A 14,349-nucleotide genomic window follows, 5' to 3' on the forward strand; every position below is an offset into this window, starting at 1 on the left:
TAATAGAAGGGTAAGGCCATTTGGATATGTAAGCTCAGTGAAATAAGGCCTCAATCATATAAGTGCATGCATACATCAAACAGTAGAAATATAGAATTAAGCAAGACAAAGATCACAATTTTAGAGAGAAAAACACACAAATATAAAATATATTGGTTGATAAAATGCAACCAATCAAATAGGCTCAAAATCTCACTGGTTTTGTGTGTTCGAGCTCTAAACTATGTTTCAAAATAATATTTCTTCATACAAGTTTTTTTTTCAAAAAGTTTTAAATTCAAATTAGTGAAATACTATAAAAAGTTTCTTGAAAAGAAAATGTTACTTCAACCAAGTGGTAAAATATGCACGAAATCAAACAAATATGCAAATGCAACAATGAAAAACAAAAATTGGTGTTGAGAAGGGACTAATTAACCCGTGGAGATCGGTATCAACCTCCCCACACTTAAAGATTGTACCGTTCTCGGTGCATGCAAAGATGTGTAGGTGGTGGGGGGTTGTGGTTCCTCAGCCGGTGCTCGTTGTAGAGTCTTTCTCTTTACTCTTCCTGGTGGCCATCCTAAAAAGGGAGAAGAGAAAGGGACATGAAGTTAAAGGGATAGAACAAGGGAGAGGGCAGTACGAGTAATAATCATGCCAAAATAAAGAAGAATGTCGTTAACACATGGTCGCAACTCCATGAAATTAGGACAACAATGGAACAGGGCATGATAAATTAAGGCAATTAAATGCAAAATGTTTATTGGCATGCTGGCAAAGGCATGAGTAGCGTAAATCAAGTATTAAAAGCCTTAATGTATTCTTAGTCGTGAGAAACTAACAATAACGTTTGTATTGACAATTATATTTAATTAATAAAATATTGAAAAGGGTTTTGTGAAAAACAGGAATTAGAGTAGAAGGATAGAATAATTAAGAATGCACAATGCCATACGGGCTTTTTCACAAACACAAAGCATGCATATTAAATAAGGTATGTGGTGCACGAAATTGTAATCCATTCTTTTCACAACTCAATTAGTCCCCGGTAATGGCTCCAAAAACATGGTGCTCAATACCATGGTCTAAACATAATTTCACAACTTTGCACAACTAACCAGCAAGTGCACTGGGTCATCCAAGTAATAAACCTTACGCGAGTAAGGGTCGATTCCACGGAGATTGTTGGTATGAAGCAAGCTATGGCCACCTTGTAACTCTTAGTCAGGCAGATTCAAATGGTTATGGGTGGTTTATGAATAAAGCATAAAACAAGGATAGAGATACTTATGTAATTCATTGGTGAGAATTTCAGATAAGCGTATGGAGATGCTTTGTCCCTTCCGTCTCTCTGCTTTCCTACTGTCTTCATCCAATCCTTCTTACTCCTTTCCATGGCAAGCTATATGTTGGGCATCACCGTTGTCAGTGGCTACAATCCCGTCCTCTCAGTGAAAATGTTCAACGCACCCTGTCACGGCACGGCTAATCATCTGTCGGTTCTCAATCAGGTTGGAATAGAATCCATTGATTCTTTTGCGTCTGTCACTAACGCCCAGCCTTCAGGAGTTTGAAGCTCGTCACAGTCATTCAATCATTGAATCCTACTCAGAATACCACAGACAAGGTTTAGACCTTCCGGATTCTCTTGAATGCCGCCATCAATTCTAGCTTATACCACGAAGATTCTGATTAAGGAATCCAAGAGATATCCACTCAATCTAAGGTAGAACGGAGGTGGTTGTCAGGCACACGTTCATAGGTGAGAATGATGATGAGTGTCACGGATCATCACATTCATCAAGTTGAGGAACAAGTGATATCTTAGAACAAGAACAAGCTGAATTGAATAGAAGAACAATAGTATTTATATTAATACTCGAGGCACAGCAGAGCTCCACACCTTAATCTATGGTGTGTAGAAACTCCACCGTTGAAAATACATAAGAACAAGGTCTAGGCATGGCCGTGAGGCCAGCCCCATGATCTAAGATAGCATAAGACTAAAGATAGCTACCAAGATGAGAATACAATAGTAAAAGGTCCTATATGTAGAAAACTAGTAGCCTAGGGTTTACAGAGATGAGTAAATGACATAAAAATCCACTTCTGGGCCCACTTGGTGTGTGCTTGGGCTGAGCATTGAAGCTTTCATGTGTAGAGACTTTTCTTGGAGTTAAACGCCAACTTTTGTGCCAGTTTGGGCGTTTAACTCCCATTCTTGTGCCAGTTCCGGCGTTTAACGCCGGGCAGTTTTGAGCTGATTTGGAACGCCGGTTTGGGCCATCAAATCTCAGACAAAGTATGGATTATTATACATTGCTGGAAAGCCCAAGATGTCTACTTTCCAATGCCATTGAGAGCGCGCCAATTAGGCTTCTGTAGCTTGAGAAAATCCACTTCAAGTGCAGAAAGGTCAGAATCCAACAGCATCTGCAGTCCTTTTCAGTCTCTGAATCAGATTTTGCTCAGGTCCCTCAATTTCAGCCAGAAAATACCTGAAATCACAGAAAAACACACAAACTCATATTAAAGTCCAGAAAAGTGAATTTTAACTAAAAACTAATAAAAATATACTAAAAACTAACTAAAACATACTAAAAACATACTAAAAATAATGCCAAAAAGCGTATAAATTATCCGCTCATCACAACACCAAACTTAAATTGTTGCTTGTCCTCAAGCAACTGAAAATCAAATAAGATAAAAAGAAGAGAATATGCAATGAACTCCAAAAACATTTATAAAGATCAATATTAATTAGATGAGCGGGGCTTTTAGCTTTTTGCCTCTGAACAGTTTTGGCATCTCACTTTATCCTTTGAAATCCAGAATGATTGGCTTCTATAGGAACTCAGAATCCAGATAGTGTTATTGATTCTCCTAGTTAAGTATGATGATTCTTGAACACAGCTACTTTATGAGTCTTGGCCGTGGCCCAAAGCACTCTGTCTTCCAGTATTACCACCGGATACATACATGCCACAGACACATAATTGGGTGAACCTTTTCAGATTGTGACTCAGCTTTGCTAGAGTCCCCAATTAGAGGTGTCCAGGGTTCTTAAGCACACTCTTTTTGCCTTGGATCACAACTTTTTTTTTTCTTTTTCTCTCTTCTTTTTTTTTTCGTTTTTCTCCTTTTTTTCTTTTTTTTTCGTTTTTCTCCCTTTTTTTTTTTTTTGTATTACTGCTTTTTCTTGCTTCAAGAATCATTTTTATGATTTTTCAGATCCTCAGTAACATGTCTCCTTTTTCATCATTCTTTCAAGAGCCAACATTCATGAACAACAAATTCAAAAGACATATGCACTGTTTAAGCATACATTCAAAAAACAAAAGTATTGCCACCACATCAAAATAATTAATCTGTTATAAAATTCAAAATTCATGCAATTCTTCTCTTTTTCAATTAAGAACATTTTTCATTCAAGAAAGGTGATGGATTCATAGGACATTCATAGCTTTAAGGCATAGACACTAATGATCACAAGACACAAACATAGGTAAACATAAGCATAATTTTCGAAAAATAGGAAAATAAGGAATAAGGAGATTAAAGAACGGGTCCACCTTAATGATGGCGGCTTGTTCTTCCTCTTGAAGATCTTATGGAGTGCTTGAGCTCCTCAATGTCTCTTCCATGCCTTTGTTGTTTCTCTCTCATGATTCTTTGATCTTCTCTAATTTCATGGAGGAAAGTGCATCCCTTGAGGCATCTCAGGGATTTCATGATGAGTGGGATCTCTTGTTTGCTCAATCCTTTTCTTAGTGGTATCCATGAGGACTTGGTCCAACCTTTGATCAAAGTTGACCCTTTTTGAGTTTGAAAGGGACTTCGGGGATCACCTTCTTTGAGGCCACAACTTCATAGAAGTGGTCTTGATGCACTCTTGAGATGAATCTTTCCATCTCCCATGACTCGGAGGTGGAAGCTTTTGCCTTCCCTTTCCTCTTTCTAGAGGTTTCTCCGGTCTTAGGTGCCATAAATGGTTATGGAAAAACAAAAAGCAATGCTTTTACCACACCAAACTTAGAAGGTTTGCTCGTCCTCGAGCAAAGAAGAAAGAAGAGAGTAGAAGAAGAAGAAATAAAGGAGATGGAGATGGCTTTGTGGTTCTGCCAAAGGGGGAGAAGTAGTGTTTAGGTTGTGTGAAAATGAGGGGTGAAGATGGGTTTATATAGGAGTCGAGAGGGGGTAGGTTTCGGCTATGGGAGGGTAGGTTTGGAAGGGAAAGTGGTTTGAATTTGAATGGTGAGGTAGGTGGGGTTTTATGAAGGATGGATGTGAGTGGTGAAGAGAAAGATGGGATTTGATAGGTTAGGGGTTTTTGGGGAAGAGGCGTTGAGGTGATTGGTGAATGGGTGAAGAAGAGAGAGAGTGGTAGGGTAGACGGGGATCATGTGGGGTCCACAGATCCTGAGGTGTCAAGGAAAATTTATCCCTGCACCATGTGGCGAGCAAAAATGCTCTTCATGCCAATTCTGGCGTTAAACGCCGGGCTGGTGCCCATTCCTCGCATTTAACGCCAACTTCTTGCCCTTTCCTGGCGTTTAACGCCAGTCTGGTGCCCCTTTCTGGCGTTAAACGCCCAGAATGGTGCCAGACTGGGCGTTAAATGCCCATTTGCTGCCCTTACTGGCGTTTAAACGCCAGCAAGGTCTTCCTCCAAGGTGTGCTGTTTTTCTTTCTATTTTTCATTCTGTTTTTTCTTTTTCAATTGATTTTGTGACTTCTCATGATCATCAACCTACAGAAAACATAAAATAACAAAGGAAAATAGATAAATATAATATTGGGTTGCCTCCCAACAAGCGCTTCTTTAATGTCAATAGCTTGACAGTGGGCTGATAAACCCCATTTTTAGGGTTTATCTTGTATTGAATTTAGAGTATTTTGATAACCTTTTCTCGCATTTGACCTATGAATTGGCATGGTTTTGTAATCTCTCCCGTATTTGTGCTTAATTGTAAAAACATGCTTTTTAAGCCTTATTTTGATGAATTCTAATTCCTCTTTGATTCCATAAGATGCCTTGATGTGTTTGCTAGTAATCTCAGGTGAAATAGGCTAGCCATGGATCAAAGGAGCAAGGAAGAAAGCATGCAAGTGGAGAGAAGCACAAAAAACCAAAGAATTGATCTCGACCAAGCTTGCGCACGCGCACAAGGCGCTCGCGCGCACATTGCAGAATCGGCCAGGGACGCGCACGCGTACCGTGCGCGCACGCGTCGATGACCGCACATGACTTCATTAATGCAACACGTGCCTGGCGATTTGAGAGGGTTTCTGAACCCATTTTGGCGCCAATTGCTAAGAGAAAGGAATAAAAGGATTAAGGATTGAGGGGAAGGCATCTAAGTCTAGCATATAATATACTTGGGATTAGTTTAGAATTAGTTTAGAGAGAGAAGCTCTCACTTCTCTCTAGAATTAGGATTAGGGTTAGATTAATCTCTCTTCTTAGATCTAGGTTTAACTTTTGCCTCAATTTACTTTTCCTTCATCAAGTCTTAATCTTCTCCTCTTCCCCTTTCTAGTTATGCACTTTAACAATTGTAATTCTTCATTTTGTTTTGGATAGATTGTTGTTCATTTGTTTTCTTTCAATAATGAAATTTGAGGTAATTCATGATAATTGTGATTTCCTTGATTTGTTGTTGTTAATTCTTTGCAATAATTGTTGCTAGATTTCATTCTTGTTGTTGATTTACTATGCTTTCCTTTATGCCTTCCAAGTATTTGATGAAATGCTTGGTTGGGTTTTAGTGTAGGTTTTGTTCCTCTTGGCTTAGGTAGAGTAATTAGTGACACTTGAGTTATCTAATTCCCTTGTTGATTGATAATTAGAAGTTGCTAATTGATTGAATGCCTCTAAAGCTAGTCTTTCCTTTAGGAGTTGATTAGGACTTGGAGAATCAAATTGATTCATCCACTTGACTTCCCTCCATGGTTAAGAGGTTAACTAAGTGGGAGCAATGAACAATTCTCGTCACAATTGAGGAGGATAACTAGGATAGGACTTCTAGTTCTCATATCTTACCAAGAGCTTTATTAGTTGTTAGTTTATTTTCATTGCCATTTACTTTCATGCCTCTTATCAAAACCCCAAAATAACTCATAACCAATAACAAGGCACTTTATTGCACTCCCTAGGGAGAACGACCCGAGGTTTGAATACTTCGGTTTATAAATTTAGGGGTTTGTTACTTGTGACAAACAATCTTTTGTATGAAAGGGTTATTGTTGGTTTAGAAACTATACTTTACAACGAGATTTTATTAGTGGAATTCTAAACCGTCAAAAATCCAATCATCAAAATGGCGCCGTTGCCGGGGATGTGCAATGGTGTTATGTTATTGGTTATTGTACATATGTGAATAGTGTAAATATCTTGCTTTTGCTTTGTTTGCTAGTTGTAGAATTTTATTTTTTTCTTTCCACCATGAATTCTCACTTTGGCTATGAGTGTGATTACAACTATGTTGTAGGTGATGAGAACTTCAATGAGGATGTATATCAAGGATGGGACAATCAAAGGTGGGAGGAACCATATGCTTATGATCAATCCTCTTGGCAACAACCTCCACCAATGCACTATGAAGAAGAGCCATTCTATGATGCATGCCAATCAAATGGCTATGGTGAATCTCCTTGTAACTTTCAAGCACCACCACCATACGCCTATGAGACATACCCTCAACATCAACCTCAATCACACTCACAAGCCTATTTTCACCAAACACTTCCATATGAACCCAATCCATATTCACCACACCACCCAACTTTTGAACCATATGAGCCATACATGGAACTACAATTCTAAGATCACTACTACCAAGAACCACCTCGATGCACACCACCTCCACAATTTCACCAAGAAGAACCACCTTCATATCATAAACCCTCCTCCCAAAATAATGACCCTTCTTACTCACCCCAAGCCCCAATAGACGATCCTCTCACTTTGTTACTCCAAGGACAAGAAGCCATGAAGCGAGATACACTTGAGTTTGTAACCAATTTGACCAAGGTGGTGCACACTTTAGCCCACCAATGCTTAAATACTCAAGGTACTTCCGTGACCACATGTGAAAAGTCAAAGGAGAGCAAAGTGAGAAATTGGAAAATCTGGTGGAGACAGAGGAGTCGAATTTTGTGTTGAAACGATTGGAGGAGCCTATGATCATTGAAGAAAAGGAAGAAGTGGTTGAAGATTTGGGAAATGTTGAAAGTCCATGAGAATGTAACATCATGGAGAACTTGATGGGTTTATTTTGGTGAGAAATGAATCTCTCCCAAAACAACACCAATCTAACCGGCAAGTGCACCGGGTCGCATCAAGTAATAAAAACTCACGGGAGTGAGGTCGATCCCACAGGGATTGAAGGATTGAGCAATTTTAGTTTAGTGGTTGATTTAGTCAAGCGAATCAAGATTTGGTTGATTGATTGGTGAATTGCAGAATTTAAATTGCGTTGAAAGTAAAGGGAATGGGAAATTGGCATGAATTTAAAGATAACAAAATTTAAAGTGCTGAATCTTAAGAAACAAGAAATTAAATGGCAGAAACTTAAAGAGCAAGAAATGTAAATTGCAAGAATCTTAAATGACAAGAAATGTAAATGGCTTGAATTGTAAAGGGGATTGGGACTTGGATTTGCATGAATTAAACAAAGAGAAGTTAAATTGCACCAAACAGAAGAGTAAATGGGAATTGGGGTTGAATCAAATTCAAGACAGAAAAGTAAATAAACAAATAAAGCAAGAAACAGAGAATTGAAATGGGAGAATTAGATCTCAGGACCCAGAGACTAGAAAACCAAGTCTAGATCTCAATGCCTTCCTAGATCCAACAAGAACAATAGTAAGAGAATTGTAAATTGCAAAGAGATTAGATAAAGAAGCAAGTAATCAAAATGGGAATTAAATTGCAGTGAAAATGAACAGAGAGATCCGAGGGGAGATTGAAACAGAATTCCTTCAATCCTCCAACCCAAATCCAAGACAATTGTAATTGAAATTAAAAGCAATAAAACTAAGAGGAAGAGAATGGAATTCTCCTTCCCCAAACTAAGAAACTCAAGATCACTCTCTGTAACTAAAATTTAAAAGGAAAGCTCTATGAAAAATCAGAAAAGGGAGCCCCCTATTAACTTGAATTCTAGCCTATTTATACACTTTCTTCAATTGATCTTCAAGCCTTGAGTTGGGCCTTTGCTCTTGGTGGAATTAGGTTGAAAGAGGCCTTGGTTAATTGCTCTTGAAGTTTGGAGAGAAACCCAAGTGAACCATTTGAACCGGATTTGAGTTTTTGCAAAGTTGGATTCAAAGTTTGAGTTGAAGTTAGGGGGCTAACTTTGAGGCCAACTTTTCATATCAGCACACCACATTTCCTGATGCCAACGTTGGTGCCAAAGTTAGGGGGCTAACTTCAGCGCCAACGTTGGCCCTTCCTGATGCATAAATGGCGCCAACGTTAGCCTCCAAGTTAGGGGCTAACGTTGGCGCAAACTTTGGCCAGCCTTGGAGATAATTGACATGCCAACGTTAGCCTCCAAGTTTGGGGGCTAACGTTGGCGCAAACTTTGGCCACCCTGGAGCATAATTTCTCATGCCAACGTTAGCCTCCAAGTTTGGGGGCTAACGTTGGCGCAAACTTTGGCCACCCTGGGAAGAAATTTCAACTTTCTCAAGTTAGCCTTCAAGTTAGGGGGCTAACTTTGAGGCTAACTTTGCACCAAAAGTTTGTGCCAAAGTTTGAGGGCTAACTTCAACTCCAACTTTATGTTTCTTGGTTCAATTTCACTTGTTTCATTGCTCCTTCTTTGCTTCTAGCCATTCCTTCTTGCTTCAACCCTTTTTCAAGCTTTCTTCACCTATCATAAATCAACCAAACACATCAAAGCTATGCTCAAAATCATGGGATGTTCATTCTATTCTAATATGCACCAATTATGTCATCAAATCTCATGAATTTGCATTAATTCACATATGGTTGATTCAATCAAAGGAAGCATGAAAATCTACCCAATTGGCTTGCTTATGGCTCAAGAAAGTGCATAATTCAAGTGAAAACAAAAGAAAAAGACTAGTGAAACTAGGCTAAGATGACTTGTCATCAGAACTCTTCCAAGAAGCTTGATATTGATGTTGAGGAGGGTGCGCAACCTCCAAGGCATACCATCGTTGGAGATTTGGAAGAAGCTTATCAAGAGATGGATTCAATCATGGATGAATTTCTCTCTACAATGGAATCCTCTCCCCTTGGACATGAAGTTAAAATTATAAAAGAGTGTGCACAACCTCCCAAGGAAGACGGAAATGGCATGGTGTATATTGAGATTGAAGACTATGAAGAGGTTTATCAAGAGATGGATTCATTCATCAATGAATTCCTATCCCAAATTGAATCATCCCCCATTGGCCAAGATGAAGTTCTGGAAGACAACACCAAGCCAAGTGAAAAAGGGGATAAGGTTAAAACTGAAGAAGTTTGTGAAGAGGTGGAAACAACCAAAGAAGAGCCTAAAGAAGTAGACCTTGCATTGTCTAAGTGTAGGGAGGTCTCCCTTCCCAAGTCACCATCCAATACAACATTCAAGTGGGTAAAACTCTCATCCCTAAACTTCACTTTTTCACTTGAATATGGTTTAATTGAAAATGATGGTCAACTTAGAGCTCTTTGTGAAAGTAAGAATAGGAAAGAGTTATGTAGTGGTTGGAATTTCGGTATAAAAATCATAAAGGCCAAGACTCTAAGGTATAGGAATGAGGATGGTACGGCAATCACCGTATATGGGCTTAGAAGGAAGCATTGGTGGAATAAAGAGAATTCTATGTGTCAATCACCCTTATGTCAACCACCCGTACAAAAAAATCATGAAACTCAACTAACGGATGGGTGTGAAGATAAGATATGGGTTCCCGGCTCGCTATGTGACGACCAACTACGGGAACTCATATCTTGGGTAGAACTTTGCCCAAGCTTGATGAAAATGGTCAGAAATTCTGTCAACCAATTGAGAAGCAAAGATCCTTGGAGATTCAAGGATGAGTACAAACATAAGCCACCATGACAATAAGCACCTCAAAATGTCCAACTTAAGGACTTAAACTAAAAGTGCTAGGTGGGAGACATCCCACCATGGTAAACTCTTTCCACTCTCTTTTAAATTTGCTTAATAAGTGATTTGAGTTACCATTGTAGGCAGATGTTTCATATAAATTTGTTTGTACAACTTAATTGTTAGTTTAGTCACTGATGAGCGGATAATTTGTACGCTTTTTTGGCATTGTTTTTAGTATGTTTTAGTAGTTTTAGTTGAGTTCTTAGTATTTTTATTAGTTTTTAGCTAAAATTCACTTTTCTGGACTTTACTATGAGTTTGTGTGTTTTTCTGTGATTTCAGGTATTTTCTGGCTGAAATTGAGGGATCTGAGCAAAAATCTGATTCAGAGACTGAAAAGGACTGCAGATGCTGTTGGATTCTGACCTCCCTGCACTCGAAGTGGATTTTCTGGAGCTACAGAAACCCAATTGGCGCGCTCTCAACGGCGTTGGAAAGTAGACATCCTGGGCTTTCCAGCAATATATGATAGTCGATACTATGCCCAAGATTTGATGGCCCAAATCGGCGTTCAAAGTCACCTCAAGAAATTCCAGCGTTAAACGCCGGAACTGGCACCTAAATGGGAGTTAAACGCCCAAACTGGCATAAAAGCTGGCGTTTAACTCCAAGAAGAGTCTCTACACGAAAATGCTTCATTGCTCAGCCCAAGCACACACCAAGTGGGCCCGGAAGTGGATTTTTATGTCATTTACTCATCTCTGTACACCCTAGGCTACTAGTTCTCTATATATAGGACCTTTTACTATTGTATTTTTCATCTTTGGACATCTAGTTCTTAGATCATTGGGAGGCTGGCCATTCGGCCATGCCTAGACCTTATGCTTATGTATTTTCAACGGTGGAGTTTCTACACACCATAGATTAAGGTGTGGAGCTCTGCTGTACCTCGAGTATTAATGCAATTACTATTGTTCTTCCATTCAATTCCGCTTGTTCTTGTTCTAAGATATCACTTGTTCTTCAACTTGATGAATGTGATGATCCGTGACACTCATCATCATTCTCACCTATGAACAAGGTGACTGACAACTATTCTTGTTCTACAAGCAACCAAGGCTCTAGTGAATATCTCTTGGATTCTTTAATCGGAATCTTCGTGGTATAGGCAGGACTTGATGGCGGCATTCAAGAGAATCCGGAAGGTCTAAACCTTGTCTGTGGTATTCTGAGTAGGATTCAATGAGTGAATGACTGTGACGTGCTTCAAACTCTAAACTGCTGGGCGTTAGTGACAGACGCAAAAGAGGGATTCTATTCCAGTAGGAGCGGGAACCGAACCGGTGATTGGCCGTACTGTGACAGAGTGCGTGAGCATTAGCTTTCACTGCGAGGATAGGAGGTAGCCACTGACAACGGTGAAACCCTACACGAGCTTGCCATGGAAAGGAGTAAGAAGGATTGGATGAAGGCAGTAGGAAAGCAGAGAGACGGAAGGGAAGGGATCTTCATACGCTTGTCTGAAGCTCTTACACCAATGATATACATAAGTATCACTATCTTTATCTTTTATGTTATTTTCGTTCATCACCATATCCATTTGAGTTTGCCTGACTAAGATTTACAAGGTGACCATAGCTTGCTTCATACCAACAATCTCCGTGGGATCGACCCTTACTCGCGTAAGGTATTACTTGGACGACCCAGTGCACTTGCTGGTTAGTTGTGTGAAGTTGTAGTGATCACAATTTCGCGCACCAAGTTTTTGGCGCCGTTGCCGGGGATTGTTCTGTGTATGGACAACTGACGGTTCATCTTGTTGCTTAGATTAGGTATTTTTCTTCAGAGTTCTTAAGAATGAATTCTAGTGTTTCAAGGTGATGTTCTTATCATCACCAAGGCTGATTGATTCTCATCAATTTAGCTCTTGAATGCAATGTCCTGCTGAAGCTTAGCCGGCCATGTCTAATTCCTTTAGACTAAAGCTTTAGACTAACATTGCATGATTCCTGGAATTCTCATTAAGAATTTTGATACCTTTATTTTCCTTTTCACTTAATTTTCGAAAAACCCAAAAACATTACAAAATCATAAAATCCAAAAATATTTTTGTTTGAGTCTAGAGTCTCATCTTAAGTTTAGTGTCAATTGCATGTTTCTGTTCTTATTGCATTCATGCATGTGTCCTCATTGATCTTCAAGTTGTTCTTGATGATTTCTTTGTTTTGATCTTTGAATTTTATTGACTTGAGTGTTTTGTTGTTTCTCATATGCATTCTCATTTTGTTAGTGTCAGTAGTATACAAACTGCTAAGTTTGGTGTCTTGCATGCATTGTTATCTAATTTTATTTGCATTTTGATTATTCCTTATTATTAAAAATCCAAAAATATTTTTAATCTGTGTCTTTTCAAGTCAATAATACAGAGAATTGAAGATTCAGAACATACTGCAGAGGAATCACACAGAAAAGCTGAGCATTCAAAAATGCCCAGTGAAGAAGACAGACTGGCGTTTAAACGCCAGCCAGGGCACCTGGTTGGGCGTTTAACGCCCAAAGAGGTAGCATTTTGGGCGTTAAACGCCAGAATGTATACCATTCTGGGCGTTTAACGCCAGGATGGTGCTAGGGGGAAGATTTTGTTTTTTAAATCAATTTTTTTTCAAGTTTTCAAGGTTTTTCAAAATCAAATCTTTTTCAAATCATATCTTTTCAATCAAATGTTTTCAAAATCAATTTCTTTCCTTTTTCAAAGATACTTACTAACAGTTAATGATTTGATTGAACATTTTTTGCCTTTTTTTTGTTGAGGAAGGTTTTATGTTTGAATCATATCTTTTCTTGTTAGGCAAGTCATTAATTTTCAAAATCAAATCTTTTAAAATTGTTTTCAAATCATATCTTTTTAAAATTGTTTTCAAATCATATCTTCTCAATCACATCTTTTTAAAACCATAACTTTTCAATCAAATCCTTTTTACCACATCTTTTTCAAAATAGTTTTCAATCAAATCTTTTTAATTTCTAATTTCAAAATCTTTTTCAAAAATCACTTGATTTCTTTTCCACTTTCAATTTTCGAAAATTTTCAACATTTTTTTATTTAATTTTCGAAAATTCTCTTCCTTCCTCCCACATCCTTCTATTTATGGAATACCCCTCCTTCTCAATGCACAATTCGAACCTTATCTAATCAAGTTCGAATTCTTCTACCTTCTCTTCTTCTATTTTCTTTTCCTCTGACACTTCAAGGAATCTCTATACTGTGACATAGAGGATTCCATATTTTCTTGTTCTCTTCTCTTTCATATGAGCAGGAGCAGAGACAAAGGCATTCTTGTTGAAGCTGATCCTGAACCTGAGAGGACCTTGAAGAGAAAGCTAAGAGAAGCCAAAGCACAACTCTCTTTAGAGGACCTAACCGAATTCTTCAAAGAAAAAGAAGACATGGCAGCCGAAAACAACAACAATGCCAACAATGCAAGGAAGGTGCTGGGTGACTTTACTGCACCTACTCCCGACTTCTATGGGAGAAGCATCTCTATCCCTGCCATTGGAGCAAACAACTTTGAGCTTAAGCCTCAATTAGTTTCTCTAATGCAACAGAATTGCAAGTTCCATGGACTTCCAATGGAAGATCCTCATCAGTTCTTAGCTGAGTTCTTGCAAATCTGTGACACAGTCAAGACTAATGGGGTAGACCCTGAGGTCTATAGACTGATGCTATTCCCTTTTGCTGTAAGAGACAGAGCTAGAATATGGTTGGACTCTCAACCTAAAGAAAGCCTGGACTCTTGGGAAAAGCTAGTCAATGCCTTCTTGGCAAAGTTCTTTCCACCACAAAGATGGAGTAAGCTTAGAGTGGAAGTCCAAACCTTCAGACAGAAGGATGGAGAATCCCTCTATGAAGCTTGGGAAAGATACAAACAATTAATCAGAAGATGTCCCTCAGACATGCTTTCTGAATGGAGCATCATAGGTATCTGGTGGCGCGAAATTGTGAACAATACTTTTCACAACTCTCATAATCCCTGGTCATGAACTCCAAAACTTGGTGGTTCAATTCCATGGCATTACACAACTTCGCACAACTAACCAGCAAGTGCACTGGGTCGTCCAAGTAATACCTTACGTGAGTAAGGGTCGATCCCACGGAGATTGTTAGCATTGAAGCAAGCTATGGTCATCTTGTAAGTCTTAGTCAGGCAAACTCAAATATATATGATGATGAACGAAAATAATATAAAAGATAAAGATAGTGATACTTATGCATATCATGGTGTAAGAGCTTCAGACA

General features: G+C 38.8%; 1 non-coding gene across 1 annotated transcript; it reads right to left on the reverse strand.

The window, feature by feature from the left end:
• Positions 1-13,904: 13,904 nt before the first annotated feature.
• LOC130959977 (small nucleolar RNA R71) lies at positions 13,905-14,012 on the reverse strand. Its single transcript, XR_009078949.1, has one exon. It is a non-coding gene; the product is annotated as a small nucleolar RNA R71 (small nucleolar RNA).
• Between the last annotated feature and the right edge of the window lie 337 nt (positions 14,013-14,349).

Source organism: Arachis stenosperma, unplaced genomic scaffold (assembly GCF_014773155.1).
Source record: "Arachis stenosperma cultivar V10309 unplaced genomic scaffold, arast.V10309.gnm1.PFL2 arast.V10309.gnm1.Scaffold_100028, whole genome shotgun sequence".
NCBI classification, from domain to species: Eukaryota; Viridiplantae; Streptophyta; class Magnoliopsida; order Fabales; family Fabaceae; genus Arachis; species Arachis stenosperma.